The 14186-nt window shown below is 50.3% G+C and overlaps 1 protein-coding gene across 4 annotated transcripts in view; it reads right to left on the reverse strand.

Annotated features, from left to right (window-relative positions):
• LOC118235092 (sodium/calcium exchanger 1-like) overlaps positions 1-7563 on the reverse strand; it is a 40328-nt gene extending 32765 nt beyond the window's left edge. Inside the window, exons 1-2 of one of the 4 annotated variants that reach the window (XM_035432092.1) lie at positions 6410-7563; positions 5554-5824 (exon numbers count right to left, since the gene is read on the reverse strand). The gene's annotated coding sequence lies outside the window, so the exon portion shown is untranslated. Of the gene's footprint in view, positions 1-5553; positions 5832-6409 lie in introns of all 4 variants that reach the window. The other 3 variants (XM_035432091.1, XM_035432090.1, XM_035432093.1) reach the window with 3 other exon arrangements.
• Positions 7564-14186: the final 6623 nt, after the last annotated feature.

The raw sequence follows: 14186 nt of genomic DNA on the forward strand, positions 1-14186 counted from the left end.
CTGCTGCCAGGAAAGCATTTTATGTGCTGACAACAGAGCAAAATGTTAACATTTAGGGGGCCACTGCTGGGCGGTTATCCCAGGAATTCAGCACCCCACCTTTTATAAACGCTGCAGGAATGGCTCCCATTTCTTAATTCACACCATATTTTATCGCTAGAGAGCAGGCAGGTGACCCAGATCCACTCTGCTGCTGTGGACAGCTGTGTTTAATATTCATTTCCAAGGTAACCACTCTTTACTGCAGTCGGACCGGAAATGCAAAATTGGAATTCCTGCAGGAAATGATTCATTTTTGACATAAACGCATCTTATTGTACACTCTCTCTCTACCGCTACCTCAACACACATGCACACGCACACACATACGCACACACACACATACACACACACACTCGCTCACTCACACACACACACACACACACACACACGCGCACACACACGCGCACACACACACACACACTCACAACACACACGCACGCACACACATACGCACACACACACATGCACACACACTCACACACACACGCACTAAAGCCAATGGCAGTGGGGAATGTAAATGCACAGCAGCAGGTCAGAAGCTCTCTGCCACAGCGGCATCCTTACAGTTGATCCCTGAATAATCTGCCTCTCGCCTGCAGGAGAGAAGCTCGGGACCCTGCTCCTCCAGTAGCCAGCCCTCCTTCTCCTTCACTCCTCTCTTCTCCTCCTTCGCTCCTCTCTACTTCTCCTTCGCTCCTCTCTCCACCTCCTTCGCTCCTCTCTTCTGTCTCTCTCCTCCTCCTACGCTCTCCCCGCTGCGCTTCCCTCTTATTTCTGTAAACCTGTCCCCCCCGTTGTTTTGATCCCGCGATCGTTACCGTCGCTTAATATGCACGATCTGCTCGAGCCGAGAGAACATGGAACGCTGGGCAGGGTGGGAACGCACTGAGCGCGTGCGAACCACTGCCCGTAACACCAGGTCATAAAAAAATGAATAAGCCACCCGCGTGAATCCCGCGGCGCGGGAGAAAAGCGCAGTGAGGCGGGGAGCTTAATCGAACCCGATACGGCAGAGCGAGTAACGGCGAGGGGTCCTGCTCGGGAGAGCGCCGCCGCCAGAATCCGCACCGCGCCCGATTCCCGCCGGCCTCGTCATGTGATCGCGGGACAGGCTGAATAGAAACCGACGGGACGGGGCGGTGAAAGATCCCGGCACAGCGCCCGATTCGCACCGAGCGGCCCTCAGACGCCGTGTAATCTAAAAGCGTCTAAAAATAAATTAATAAAAATAATAATTACTTTTAGTGTATAATGGTAATGCTGTAATGTCTCTGGTTGCCTCTCCTGATGGCTCCGAACAGACAGAGGACAGAAAGCTTGGCAGCAGATATCTGCTGGATTTGGAATGTCTGTGGAATATTTCCGCTGGTGCGCATCACTGTTGCTATTATAAGAGCGGCCCCCGGGGGGCTCATCAGGCTCGCCCTGGGTATGTACACATTCTGTCTGAACTTGGCACCGTTACCGGGGAGCAGCCGCAATTCCTCATGCATCACACATCCGCGCATCTGAGAGGCCGGCGCTACGGGAGTCAGCGAAGCGTGGAAGGCCTGGCCTGGCCCCTACTGAGCACCGCTGAACACTGAGAGAGGTGTTCAGTCTGCACTGGCCTGGCCCCTACTGAGCACCGCTGAACACTGAGAGAGGTGTTCAGTCTGCACTGGCCTGGCCCCTACTGAGCACCGCTGAACACTGAGAGAGGTGTTCAGTCTGCACTGGCCTGGCCCCTACTGAGCACCGCTGAACACTGAGAGAGGTGTTCAGTCTGGCCTGGCCTGGCCCCTACTGAGCACCGCTGAACACTGAGAGAGGTGTTCAGTCTGCACTGGCCTGGCCCCTACTGAGCACCACTGAACACTGAGAGAGGTGTTCAGTCTGAGCACCGCTGAACAGTGAGAGAGGTGTTCAGTCTGAGCACCGCTGAGCACTGAGAGAGGTGTTCAGTCTGCACTGGCCTGGCCCCTACTGAGCACCGCTGAACACTGAGAGAGGTGTTCAGTCTGCACTGGCCTGGCCCCTACTGAGCACCGCTGAGCACTGAGAGAGGTGTTCAGTCTGCACTGGCCTGGCCCCTACTGAGCACCGCTGAGCACTGAGAGAGGTGTTCAGTCTGCACTGGCCTGGCCCCTACTGAGCACCGCTGAACACTGAGAGAGGTGTTCAGTCTGCACTGGCCTGGCCCCTACTGAGCACCGCTGAGCACTGAGAGAGGTGTTCAGTCTGTACTGGCCTGGCCCCTACTGAGCACCGCTGAACACTGAGAGAGGTGTTCAGTCTGCACTGGCCTGGCCCCTACTGAGCACCGCTGAACACTGAGAGAGGTGTTCAGTCTGCACTGGCCTGGCCCCTACTGAGCACCACTGAACACTGAGAGAGGTGTTCAGTCTGAGCACTGCTGAACACTGAGAGAGGTGTTCAGTCTGCACTGGCCTGGCCCCTACTGAGCACCGCTGAGCACTGAGAGAGGTGTTCAGTCTGCACTGGCCTGGCCCCTACTGAGCACCGCTGAGCACTGAGAGAGGTGTTCAGTCTGCACTGGTCTGGCCCCTACTGAGCACCGCTGAGCACTGAGAGAGGTGTTCAGTCTGCACTGGCCTGGCCCCTACTGAGCACCACTGGACACTGACAGACGCACACATAGAAACATCCGGCACACCCAGCATGCTTGCCTGTGCCCACCTGCTCTTTCCCTCCCACTGCTTTGCTACGGAAACACCCAGTTCTCAGGGGCAGCAGGCCCCTGGGGGGGGGGGGGCGGGTAAGGCAGCCATGGGCTCAGGGGAGAGGCAGCTTTACTGAACAGAAAAGAGAGGAATGCTGAACACTGCATGTTTCAGAACACTTAAAATTCCAGAACACATCCAGAAGATTCCACAGGGCTGGGAGGCCACTTTGGAACTTGGTGCTCAGCCTTACTGAGAGCCTGGGCGGGGGGGAGGGGGGAGGGGGAAGGGGGGAGGATTTGGGGGGAGTGGGGGGGGGGGGCGTGCGGGGCGGAGGGTGTCAGTTCTGATCCTGCACTACATTCATTCAGTCTCATATCTGCATAGCACACACCTTAATCCTCCGAAACACGGAAACACAGCGCAGCTTCATTAGAGGGACTCAGAGCGGCTTTCCGCTTCTGAGAGAGACCGCAGCGCAAACTGTTTCAAACACAATTCAGACATTTAAAAAACCCAATCCTGCAGCACAAGATTAACCGAGGACCAAAATAAAAGCACAGTAAACGCCCTGCTTCTCACAGAACTAGATAACAGGAGCTTACTAATTCATACCAGCACAATCTCATCCCTTTGCTGGTAATGCCCTGAGAATATCCCAGCTATTCCACACAGCCTCACATTCTGATTGGCTGTCAATCATCCTTTCCGGGGTATAGAACACGGACGCACACTCCGGCCTGTGATTGGGTGGTTTAGTCTGGCACCTCCGTCAACCTGGCCCAGAGCTTTGATTAAGACAATGAAGAAGGGATGAATGGAGAAATGAAAGGGATGGAAGGAAGAAGGGAGGGAAGACTTGCCATTAAGGAAAGAGAACAACGTCTGATGAGTTAATTCATTCATAATTAATGTTGTTAATTAAAAATGTTTCCTTTTCTCGTTTCTGTGACTCATTTGTCTTTGTTAATTTCAGATATTTAGGTCTGTCACTTTACACAGGCATTACTTCCAGGATTATTGTTATTACTATTATTAATATTAAAATGGTGAGTTTGCCCTGCGATAGATTGGTGGCCTGTCCAGTGTGTATTCCTGCCTCTCAACCAGTGCATGCTGGGATAGGCTCCAGTACCCCCCACAACCCAGGAATAAATGCGTATAGATAATGATTAATTATTATTATTATTATTATTATTATTATTATTATTATTCCACTGCTGTAGCACATGACAGCTTCTGGATTGGCGGGAGTGTTTTCTGGTGGAAATGTCACCAGAATAATCTGTGTAATGTGTCTGAGTTTAAATCCCAGTCACACCCTTTCACTCTTTTTTGGATTCAGGTTTTTTCCTCCCTCCTTCGGCTCAGCGAAGCCCTGAGGACAGCACTGTTCAGAGAGCAGGAGGGGGGTTTGGATACATTCTCTCTCTGCGAGGGGAAAACGGGAAACAGCGAAGAAATAAAATTACAGTTCAGCAGCTCACCGCCAATGGGAGCAGAGACTACAGATCCCAGATCTCGCCAAAGGACTCAGATTCCACACTTTCATCCCTGATAATGCCCTCACTGAACCCATCTGCCCATCACAAACACACGTGTGCGTGTGCACACACACACACAGACACAGGCACACACACACACATGCGTGCACGGACACACACAGACACAGGCACACAAACACACACACGCACACACAGACACATACAGACACACACACACGAAAGGTAAAACACACAATCATAAGCAAAGACATAAACACTCACACGTACTAGCCAACATTTCACACCATTCTCTCACTGCCAGTGAAGACAGGGGGGTTCAGGTTACAACCAGAGCCACTGTGCTGTACCGCAGGAAAGCCCAGCTCTGTGCCAGACATCTGTCACAACCCTGCTCGCTGCCATCTGAACAGCTGTTTGAAATTATTTAATAGCGCAGGTAGCAGACGCAGTGCGCCACACTGGCCTCCAGAGGGCGACGCAGCCAGCAAACAGCAGTAAGGTGAGCGATGGCCTCCCTGCAGAGCTCTCTTACCCCTGATACCCCTGATACACCCTGCACCCCACTCATAAGAACCTGTGAGGTTTCTTTTTCAGCGAAGGATAGTTTCATACCATCTTTACGCCCCCCCCCCCGGGCACTCTGACGGAATGTACGTCTGCATTCAGCTTTCACACTCGGCTCATTTACGGTGTGCGAATAACTGGACACCACCTCCAGCAGAGAGGCTGGAATGTGTCAGGATTGGGGGGACAGGGTTAGGGGTACGGGATTACGGGTACAGGATTAGGGGCAGGGGTGGGGCCCTGGGTAGGGTTTTGGGACTGTACAGGGTTGTGGAGTTTAGGATGGTTTAAACTGGCAGTTGCTCGCCTGTAATTCTCAATTCACCAACAAAATCTAGAATGCCCATATTTCACATTTCACACTGCTGCAGTTTGAAACTATATACCAAACACAGAAAACACACACACACACACACTTGCACTTACACACTCACAAGCACACAAACAATAATGTCTTACATACTACGGAGTGCTTCCGACTGCCTGAGAATAGGTTCTTCAAAATAAAATAATCCATTAAAAAGAAAAGTAAAACCAGTGAAATTACTTTTTTTATGCAGATAACACCTTATCTATTCAAATAACACCCCTCAACCACAAAAAAGCAAATGGATAAAATGGAGCCGTGTGCAAAAACACTTAGAGAAATCATAAAAGGCAGACATGAGACCCATAAAACCGCAGAAATGGCAGAAAACAAATAAATAAAACCGTAACGGAACGGAATTAATCCATTGTTTCTTGTAAACATCGAAAGCGACCGCAGCAGTTATCCTTACCCGCACCTTCCTTTCAGCGCGCGAGGAACTGGCGTGAATCGCGCTCTGCCCCGCGGGACACGTGCGATCGATGCCGGGGGTGCTAATAGCGGCTGGGTTTACCCCCGCGCGGGTCGCACATGGCAGGACGGAGGCTCTGACGCCGCCCGGGGACGGAGAGGCGGAGCGGGAGGGTGGGGGCGTCTCCCCGGAGGGTTACTCTTCCCAAAAACGGGTGGGCGATCCGTTCCCTTAACGACGGCACAGGTGGAGGGGCGGACGAGACTTCCTCCTGACACCTTGCAATAAACATAAATGGATTTAGCCCTTTAAAAGGATTTTCGCGGAGGAGATAACTTGTTTTACTGGCAGAGGTGAACACGGGCGCGAGGAAATGTGCAGTTTCGCGGCACAGCCTGTACAGTTACCGATAATCCGTTTATTTCCTAATTCACTTCCCACAATGTGCCATATGCTAGCGCCGTTCCCAGGTGTTAATCTGTTGCGGTGGGTGAAAGGGTGCGGTACTACACAGAACTGGAACAGTACACATATTTACCAGCCAGCATTAGAGCATTAAGTATGCAATCCATAACTGAATTCAGGCAGTACATTTAAATTCAATTTGACTCGCTGTAACTTAGCATGCCCATATTCCCCGTAGTTCGGTGCGTTATGTTCTGATCGCTTAAATACTTTTCGCCCAAAAATATCGGTGTGCGTGCGTGTGCGTGTGTGCGTGTGTGTGTCCGTGTGTGTGTGTTCGTGTGCCTGTGCGCTGTGTGTGTGTGTGCGTGCGTGCGCGTGTTTTTGCTGGGCACGCAGAGCAGGTGAGTGGGTGTCTGCAGTGACCTCGCGCTACTGCGCCTGTACTCACAGAACCGTAGGCGTATTTTTTGGGGTGGTATCCCGTTTCGTCCCGACTGTTCCTCTCCTCTTGTGCTGATGTGGCGCGGTACGGGGCAGCGAGTGAGAGCGCCTCAGCACAGCGCGCTGCCGTAGCGGTGCAGTGGAAATCTCTCTGTACTCGCAGTGTTGGGAACGTTGTTCTCCTCGCGCTGGCAGTTCTTCAAAAGATACACATGTATGCCGCCCACGGTAGAGCCGTTAGATCTCGAGGCGAACCGCAGATTTAATTGGCACGTCGATCAGCGATTGTTTTCCGTTCTCTTCTCGTTCAGCGCCACGGCGACTGTGTGAAAATGCGATGGCTTTCTAACGTAAAACATTCAATTGTCTCAACTCTGCAGTCCACATATTCGATGATTCTGCTGAATCCCAAAAGCTTTTTCCAAAACGCCTCGCGCTGAATGAAAGGCTGCTGTGCATGAAGTCTAGACTATTGGAAAGGTGAGTTTGCTCCTGTTTCGACGCTTGTCAGGTATTTCTGGGGAAGTAAGATCTTCGCATTCTCTTGGAATGTTTGCCTACACTCAAAAACGTTCGCATTTATTCCCCCAAACTACATTCCTACGGGGAATAAAGAAGATACAGACATTTTAAAAAGCCGTTTTCCACAACGTGTCTCGAATAAAGCCTGGTGCGCAGAGAGATGTGCTGCGCGCGGTGAGTAAGAGGGAGATAAAGAGAGCAAGGTACGGAGGTGGAGATATCCAGAGAGAGGGAGTGAGTGATAGCGCGACCGACTGCCTGAAAAGACGCTAACGATGCATTCTCATCAGCATCACAGCACAGGAGAGGCGAGGGAGGGAGAGAGCAGGGGAGAGCGGGAAAGAGAGAGGGAGGGAGAAAGGAAGATATGTTAATAGAAGTTTCGTCTCTCGACGGACAACGTTTGGCTGAAAACACGACCTGCACAAATGAGCAAACAAGACGTTCTCACCCGCAGCGGCGGCGGTGTCCGCAGGGAGGGAGGGAAGGTAGTTTTGGGCATTAGCAATTGGGCGCTCTCGCGTGCCGGACACCTCGTGCGCAGGGGGACCAAAACCGAGCAGCGGAACGAATGAAATTGCGAGTAACGCAATTTATTTATTTTTTTTTTTTTAAATCTACAACCCCACATTTATCTTGGTCTCTGTGTGTGCAGCGCGCATGTCGCAGATAGTTCTCAGTGCTTCTTGGCCGGAAGGCGCACGTGGGTTTGCGCCTGAGCGCAAGTAACGTGGCCTCGAATGGCGTACTGTGCGCCATCTGAAGCTGCAGCACCCGGGGCCTCTGGCGCGCGCCACGCCTCGGTAATTTTTGTTCTCGCAGCGCTTAATTAAGAAGGGCAGATGTTAATACATAAGAAGCTGAATTTATTGCATGTTGCCCTATTGCAATCGCACCCTTTCCACTTTAAACACGTTCGCGGCAGCTGTCCCAATGGTACCCAATTAATGGATAATAAGCAAATTAATAGGATAAATGAATAGCATCCTACTGACTACTGACATATGGTGTTAATATATTTTTTACAAGGGTCGGTTTAAGTTGTTTAAATCATGTATCCTTCTGTCGGCACTGACAACTCCCCAGATATGTTTTTGTTTCCACTGTGGACTAACAGCAGATGCCCCTTCATTTATGCCAAGCGCAAATATGTACTGAATTAGCGGCTCAATTAAATCCCACTTATTAGGACCCCAGCGCACACTCCCAGAGCAGGGAAATGGGCCTGTGTGTGAGGCGCTGGGTCAGAACCGCCCGCAGACCTGCAGAGCACAGTCTGCAGCACAGTTTACAGCACACCAGAGCACAGTCTACAGCACAGCAGAGACAGCCAGAGCAGTCCAGAGCACAGCCTACAGCACAGCCAGAGCACAGTCCACAGCACAGCCAGAGCACTGCCAGAGCACAGTCCAGAACAAAGCCAGAACAGTCTACAGCACAGCCAGAGTACAGTCCAGAGCAAAGCCAGGACACAGTCTACAGCACAGCCAGAGCACAGTCCAGAGCAAAGCCAGGACACAGTCTACAGCACAGCTTGAGCACAGCCAGAACACAGTCTACAGCACAGCAGACCACAATCTACAGCACAGCCGGAGCATAGTCTACAGGACAGCAGGGCACAGCGAGAGCACAGTCCAGAGCACAGTTTACAGAACAGCCGGAGCACAGCCGGAGCATAGTCTACAGAACAGCAGGGCACAGCGAGAGCACAGTCCAGAGCACAGTTTACAGCACAGCTGGAGCACAGTCTACAGAACAGCAGGGCACAGCGAGAGCTCCTTAGCACAGTCCATGCTCCTGCCTACCATATCCGTCTGCAGCTGAGCCGCGCAGTCACTGCATCAGTGGAGCACTGCATGCGCAGCTGGTGCAGTAAGACTGCAGACCACCGATCCACCAGAGGGGGCGCTGCTGCTCGATCACACAGGTAAAACATGATGACTGAAATCCCACTGCTCCTCTATTCCAAAATAAATCTCAAAAAATTAATTACAATGTCTGGCTTTCGACAGTCTGACAATTTCCCAACTGCATAGGTGTCTATGCGCATTCATGACCTTTGCAGAAGTAGAAACAAATCTATCTTAATTAAATGTGGTATAATTAAGGAGGTTTTTTTTGGTTCAGTATTTTGGCAGTATGCACCATGGCTGAGTCTGTGCGAGAGTCACTGCATTTATGAACTTGATTAATTTTTACAGTCGATATTAAAGGAGCCTTTGATTTCGCCCCTCAGTATGAGAGCACATGATTAAAAATTTACCCTGTAACTTATGAGCCCACTACTGAACAGCAGCCGGTGTTTAATTCATAATATCTAGCGGGGAAACCTGGAGATTTTATTTTATTTTTTGTTTCACTTTTCTGTCGCCATAGAAACAGAAAGAGATGGTTTTGAGTACTTTGTAGTAGTCAGTGAATAAACTGTGGGAGTAAAAGCTAAATAAGGAAACTTTGAGATTCAGCTCACTTTTTCTACCTCTCTTTTTCTCTCACTGTCTCTCTTTCTCTCCCACTCTCTCTTTTTCTCCCACTCCTTTCTTCTCTCCATCATTGGTTAAGAGATATACTTTATCATCATGAAGCATTTAAGAGATGTTCCAAAATTGGTTAGTTCACTTAGATCCCACTAGTAACACGTTATGCATTTAATGTGATTACACAAAGAAGCCTCTCCATGCAGTCATCAGTATATGTAACCAAGAAACATGTTACACACACACTGTCACACATGAGTCACACACACTAATGCACAGCGCATCCTAATATTTATGAGCCAGTGCTCACACACACATTCCATTAGAGCTGTATGGAGGGCACAGAGAGAGACAGAGAGAGCAAGGGAGTGGGAGAGAAAGAGTGAGGGACAGAGTGAGGGAGAGGGAGAGAGAGAGGGAGAGAGAGACAGAGAGAGGGAGTGGGAGAGAAAGAGTGAGGGACAGAGTGAGGGAGAGAGAGAGGGAGAGAGAGAGAGGGAGAGGGAGAGAAAGAGTGAGGGACAGAGCGAGGGAGAGGGAGAGAGAGAGAGAGGGAGAGAAAGAAAGAAGGAGAGACAGAGAGAGAAATAGAGAGAGAGTGATGGAAAGAGTGAGGGGGGGAGAGAGAGAGAGAGAGAGAGAGAGAGAGAGAGAGAGAAACCCTCCTTCATCCCATCCTGCTCACTGGAGTCGGATTTCAGCAGGGCAGTGGCCTGTGGCAGTATTGATTGCTGAGCTTGATTGATTAGAGGTTTGATTGATTAGAAGATGAATTGGGCTGCGCAATTCCCCTGTCTATACCCCCTCCCCTCCCCTCCCCCCCCCCCCTCCTTCACACAACACCCACACCCTGATCCTTGCCCCCATCTCCTGAATCACTAACGCCGCGGCAATGCTGAAAGAGTAAACAATACCCTGAAACTACATCTCCCAGGTGCCACCAGTGTTCTCCCTACAGCAGAGACTCTGCAGACGCCCAAGAGGTCCAGGACACTTCCTGTGGGGCACTTCCTGTGGGGTGCCTGAGTTGTGAGTGAAATCTTTACCTTTTTCTGGAAGACAGAGCTGATCCCCTCTGTAGTGGGATGGGAGTGCGTGGAGGTGCAGAACACCTGCAGTGGGGGTAAATCAGAAATGGGATACGGGATGTCCATCTGTGCGTCGGTCTCTGTGATTAAAGTGGGAAAAAAACAACAACATACTTTTTATTTAATTGCCGACAAACGAGCAGCAAGAGCAGGTGATATCGCGGTTGCTTAGCAGCTGTCTGGTACTTACGAGCGCTTACCGGTTACATAACGACTCGCTGACTTAGGAAGAACTGAGGCTGAAATGGAACTCACAGGCTATATGGACACAAACAAATCAACACAATGATTCAATAAAAAAACATTTTTCTAAAGAGTCAACTCATAAAACCTCCCCACAGTGTAACACTGTCTCAGCCCAGGAATACCTGGTGTGTACTATGATGCTGAGAACACAGTCTGTCTGTATGGTGTTTTTGTTGAAATTCTGAATGTGAAACTGTGCCCCAGCACTGCAGCATCTAGGGGTCACCTGTACCCCCAAACTCTCCCAGGAGCTTGTTGAGGTCTAATGTACCCCCAAACTCTCTCTGAGGCTTGTAGGGGTCACCTGTACCCCAAAACTCTCAGTGGAGCAGGATGGGGGTCACCAGTACCCTAAATTTAATCTATATCCCTGCTGGTATGACCTTTACAGGAGAGGGCAGGATCCTGCTTTTTGATTCTACTCATGTCAGGGTGTGCAGCCCTGGCCTCCGACAGCTGGAGGAACTGCAGGCTCTCGCTTTACACCCCAAAATCAGCAACAGACCCTCACTTTACACCCCAAAATCAGCAGCAGACTCTGCGACTCTGCAGGAGCAGGGAGGGGGACCCCACGGGTCTGGGGGAGCAGGGAGGGGGACCCCACGGGTCTGGGGGAGCAGGGAGGGGGACCCCACATATCCCTTTCAGTTACTGGAGCGGAGGGGAGCTCCGTCAGTGAACACAACCCAAGCAGTTCATTCTGCTTTCTTAGCAGCTTGCATTGCTGCAGACTGGCTTTGGTCCCGGCACAACTCAAAGTTGGCAGCAGCATCATATAATTAGTGCTTAAGTGTAGTTTACAGTGATACATTTGTTTGAATTGGATTTAAATCAATCCCTGATTCCTCATTACATAAAAAAGTACACACAAACTTCCACACAGACACACACACACACTTACATACGCACGCACACACACACACTGTTCAGGCTCAGTTCTGGCTGTACGGAGCATCTGACAGTAGGAAAACCGAGTTGCTGAGACTGACCCTCATAGTGGCCGAGTTGAGGCGAGCTGGGGCGAACTGGGCTGAACCGGGCTGGGCTGAACCAGGCCAAAAGTGGAATCTGATGTAAACTACAGAGGAAAAAAGAGCATGTGAAGAGACCGTATGAATGTTTGATGGCTAGAGCAGCCCTCGAAGCCCATGTAGTGCGATTGGTTCACGCGCTGTGCAGAGATCCCAGCGCTGCGTCAGGAAGATGCTTTTAACCACCAGCTCCCCCTATGAAACCCAAGCCCACCAGCTCCCCCTATAAAATACACACGGCTTATACACGAGAATCAACTTAAAACGAAACGCCTCTGAGATAAAGATGCTCAGGCAAAGTTCAGTTTTAGTGACGTGCGAGCGTCGAAGGGCCTTACTCTCACACCGCGACGCCGTGAAGCGGCCGGCGCTGGGACACGGAGACCCGCGCGTGTGCGTCACCTCCCGCGGGGGGCGCTGGGACACGGAGACCCGCACGTGTGCGTCACCTCCCGCGGGGGGCGCCAGACGCTCCGGGCGGCTCCTGAATTGGGATGACGCTGAAATATTGATCGCCCGCTCGCTCTAACGCCGATCGGCGAATTCAGAGCCTTCAATTATTTAACTGTAGATATCCGTGTGAGTCTGCCGTGGGTAAACATGCGCAAACAAACTTCAAATTAAAAGCGCATGCAGTCTCATGGCCTACGGAAGTCTAATCTGGGGCTTGGGGATCTGAGGTTTGCCTGCCAATCAGATGCTGGGTTTTACTCACCAGTGTGTATCAGCATCAGTGTGGTATCCTAGCAGCACAAAACAAAATAAATAAATTCCTACAAGACCAAAATCAGATTCAGTCTATGAAAACAATCAAGAAATATTCATTAAAGCAGGCTGGTTCTTCAATGCGATTAAAAAATAATAATAATATAAAAGATTAAATTTAGTAATCCATCCAGACATTAATTTGTCATTCAACTTGACGTACAGACAGGTGTAGAGTGTGTGTGTGTTTGTCTGCAAACAGAACACAGACAGTTGTACTGTGTGTGTGTGTGTGTGTGTGTGCCTGTATCTGTGTGTGTCTATGTGCATGGGTGTGTGTCCGTGTGTCTGCCTGTGTGTGAGCCTGTATCTGTGTATGTATGTACAGTGTGTGTGTGTCCGCAAGTGTGCCTGTGTCTGTGTGTGTCTGCATCTGTGTGTGTGTGTGTACATGTGTTTGTGTGCATGGGTCTGTGTGTGCATGCGTGTGTGTGTATGCGTGTTTAAACTGAGCACAGACTGAGACATGTTCATATCCAGACGTGTGTCTCCCTCTGCTGGCCATAAAAGGGTGTAAGGCTCTTTAAGTGCAGGGATGAATACTCCGTCCTTTCACACAGTGGAAGAAATCAGCAGCACTCAAATAATAAACAAAAATAGATTTTTGATTTTTCAATTGTTTCATATAATAGTGCATTTCTATTTTTGGCGCGCTTCTGTCATTGGCGGGTATGACGAACTGTTTTTCATATTCCTCCAGCCCTGATGCACCTCACCAGCCCTCACTGCTTCAGCGACGCAGGTCAGCCTCGGCCCTGCCCCCTGGTGGTGAACAGAGCCAACTACACCCGTCATTAGAACTGAGTCAGTGCTGGAGCGGTGGTCTTATAATAGAAGATGTGACCTGAAGAGGTGGGCTTTCACAGTCAACATCAAAAGATTGCAGACTATAATTAAGTTATTTTATGAACTGAAACTGAAAGCCAGCTATTATGTTTTTAATAATCAGTCCAAGACACAGTCAGGGCATTAACTCAACAAACCTTCACTTCCCAGACACTTCACTCAGACCAACACACAGCCAGGCTTAACAGAACGATCACAACACAATCAAACAGTGTTCTGAACGAACCATTAACCCAGTGCAGACTTAACACCTCCCTCTTCAGCGTGCATACTGGCTCCAATCTCTCCCATTCCTGAACACTAACAGAGAATTATTATTATGTATGTGTTATAATGTTTTTCCGGATTGTTCTTTGGGCCCATTTCAGTTACACACCACTGCCCTTTCCTGCTCACGCCCTTAAGTCTGACATTTCCCCAGCCTGCGCCCAATCGATACGCACAAGCAGCAACTAATGCCCAAAACAGGGCAGCGCTGGATTTCTGCACATGTGCAGTAGGTACCCATCTCACAGCACGCAATATGTTGTACACTCTCCACCGAAAAGGAATCTGATCTATTCATCTCAAACTGGCCTGGTGGGCTGGGAAGGCGAATGAGCCGAGAAGGGAAATATGTGAAACATATATAAGGCCTCAGGAGTCATCCGGGACAGGCTGATACGCCTGTCTGTCTGCAAGCCCCGCCTCCCCTCTCACCCAATGGCACAATACATCCCACCCAGCCGCCCCCCGGATAGAGCACATTTATGTTCAGAGACTGGGAACGGGGGGGGGGTCCTTCCTGGCCAATCTCTGTAATGAACATT

This window comes from Anguilla anguilla, chromosome 9, assembly GCF_013347855.1.
Source record: "Anguilla anguilla isolate fAngAng1 chromosome 9, fAngAng1.pri, whole genome shotgun sequence".
NCBI classification, from domain to species: domain Eukaryota; kingdom Metazoa; phylum Chordata; class Actinopteri; order Anguilliformes; family Anguillidae; genus Anguilla; species Anguilla anguilla.